Raw genomic sequence first — 2,878 nt, forward strand, 5'->3', positions numbered from 1 at the left:
TATATATATATATATATATATATACACATTGATTTAAAGCTCAGCTTCTTTCTCTTTTTCTCTTTCAGATACGTTCCAGTCTCTAATCACCTTCTCTCACAATCACCTGACCTCTTTGTTCGAGACCACATACTCTTCTCTCATGTCATCCATCTCTCCTCACATCGTCTGCCTCTTCACGGACCTTTCTCGCTTCCTCCAGGGCACCGGCAATGTCTCCGTTGAAGCTGCCGTCCACTGTTTTTTCGACAGTCTCTTCCCATTAGTCCACACACGTATTGTCAATCCTGGCTTGGCTGGGAGCATCGGCGAGGACTCTTCTGATGCAAACCAGCTCGGCGACTGTCTCCGCATGACAAGGCAGGACGTTAACCCCTTTGGGCCACACCCAAAGGCAATGGCAGATGCGCTTGCGAGCGCGTTGCGGGCAGGCCGGGTGCTCAGCCTGGCGCTCGGCGTGGGGTTGGAAGTGATGAACATTACAGATACGGCAGAGTTGTCCAAGGAATGCAGTCGCGCTTTGGTGCGCATGCATTACTGCTCTCATTGCCGTGGACTCACCCTGATCCGGGCGTGCAGTGGCTACTGCCTCAACGTCATGCGCGGGTGCCTGGCCAGCCTCTCGGAGCTCCACAACCCCTGGAGACAGTACGTCAACGTGCTGCAGGATCTCACGCACATCATCACCGGAGCGCACAACCTGGAGCTCGCCTTGCTGGGGATCAGAGGTCAGGTTGAGGAGGCCATACTCTATGCTCAGCTCCATGGGCCCAGGCTAACTGCTACGGTGGGTGTCAGCATTATTGTGTGCTGTTAGTAGTGGTTGACCGGGTTTTTTATAGGCCAATGCAGATACCAATATCTTACATTTATCACTGACACCCATAGTACACATGCTCTAAGCTTTGAACTGCAAGCCCATTTATCACAGACTCAGTGAAACTCACTTTTATCCACACTTCAAACGCCACTTCATGGGATGGAAAGACCCAGCCAATGTGAACCCAAGTCACTTTATTTTGAAACACTTTTAAATGTGACACTCCATTAGAATACTGGCATTATACTGTCTGCTAGTGTGTTTACATAATTTTGAAGCTGTTAAAAAGTGGCTCGCTTAAAGGGCAGAATGTGAGTGGTTAACTTTTGACTGATCCGTTTGGCTCACAGGATCGTGTTAATGGTTTGAGTGTTTGGATTTGTTTGAAATGGAATAGTAGTGCACTACTTTATACACTCTATGCTGCCTACATGAAACAGTATAAATAATGAAGAGATATACAATAGAATGCTACTTTTTTGTCACATGACCTCATTTGTTTAATTCAGCGGTACGGTATATTAACTTTTAATCTTTAGACAGTTCAATCAAATATGTCAAGAAAGAAATGTAAAAATGTATACTGAAACGTAAACAGGTATACTGTTTATTGTTTTTGTACAAACACGATACTTTTTTTCAGTGTCTTTACTGTCGCTTTTGATCAATTTAATTGTTAAAAATCTTTTTTATACATTTTTGCCTCCTTAGAAGTGTTTATTTTTATCTTGCTGACCCCAAACTTTCAAATAGTAACGTACATAAAGCAATTCTGTGGTCTTTCTGAATAGATTCTTTCAGCCAGTAAAACAGCTTTTGGGGTCCAGATTCTGTGGAGGAATAGAATCCTGCATAAAATGATGGAAAAGATTTCGAGATTGTTTCTGGCAGGCGATTTCTGTTTTTCTCTGCTGCTGTGTGTAAATCTCCACTGTTTTCTTTACACTCAGCAAAAAGTTTAAGAGAAAATAGTGAGCCTGAAACCCACAGGACTGCCATCCTGATAACAGACTCCATTACCCACAACCCCTTGCTTGTACTATCTCCCATTGTTTTATCTCCCGATAAAGTAGTATTCAGTTCTGTTAAAATAACGCACAATAATTTTCCGCCTCTCTCATTTTTGTATTCTCCTTTCAAAGATCATAAACCGTAGTCTTCTCCATTCTCTGCAAATGTGTGTGTGTAGCCGGGATGTTATTAGAGGAATTATAGCAATGGTTTGATTTTCACTGGGTTACTTTCCCCTAAACGGTTTGCAGTTGGCATGCTGTCCCATCATGTGTGCTGCCTGAGAGGGTGTGTTTTCTGGGATCAGGTTTTAGAGGTCTGTCGAGACACTGTGGGTGCTGACAGCGCTGGCTGCCCTCATGCATGTCTGAAAGACTTCTATTGACCAGCACTGTACGACTGGGACGAAGAGAGAGAGAGAGAGTAAATCGAGAGGTTTTTAAAAGCGGACTGGGCTATCTTTTACATATCTGTGGTCTTGGTGTGTATGCGTGAGTGTGGTTTTAAATCCCTGTAGGTCAGGTGTCATACACATGTACCATTGGGTTTAGGTGATGCTGGGTTGTGATACCAGCTGAACTCGGGTAATGTGTGTGTGTGTGTGTCTTGCATGCAATGCACATTCCTTTCATTGTCTTTTTAAATTATGGACTGTCAGTGCTGGTTATACAATTAGAGAGCGCAAACTTCCTCCATTGTTTCTTTCTTCCCTTTTTTTGGGTATAAAGGGCCTTGTGTGCTTATTCTGGCCAAAATCTACCCACTTAGACAGCAAGGGGCCGTATGAGTGACAGCTACAGTGACCAAACACGCAATATGCATTTATCACTTGACGTTTAAAAGAGGGTAAATCTGAAATTGGATATAATCTTAAGACCTAAATCATCATGTATACAGTAGGTGTGATCAAGGATATCTTGTTTACTTGCCACTAAATCAATGTCTACCCTGCAGTAGGATTCAGTTGTCAGTTTCGAACCATCTCTAGAGGTCCCATAAATCTTTTTGTTTAAAGGGGTCATATGATGCTATTTTAAAGATCATTAT

At 43.1% G+C, this 2,878-nt stretch overlaps 1 pseudogene; it reads left to right on the forward strand.

Moving 5' to 3' along the window:
• The first annotated feature begins 39 nt into the window (after window positions 1-39).
• LOC107576426 (glypican-5 pseudogene) lies at window positions 40-966 on the forward strand (annotated as a pseudogene).
• Window positions 967-2,878: the final 1,912 nt, after the last annotated feature.

Source organism: Sinocyclocheilus grahami, unplaced genomic scaffold, assembly GCF_001515645.1.
Source record: "Sinocyclocheilus grahami isolate Dianchi unplaced genomic scaffold, SAMN03320097.WGS_v1.1 scaffold3672.1, whole genome shotgun sequence".
NCBI lineage: Eukaryota > Metazoa > Chordata > Actinopteri > Cypriniformes > Cyprinidae > Sinocyclocheilus > Sinocyclocheilus grahami.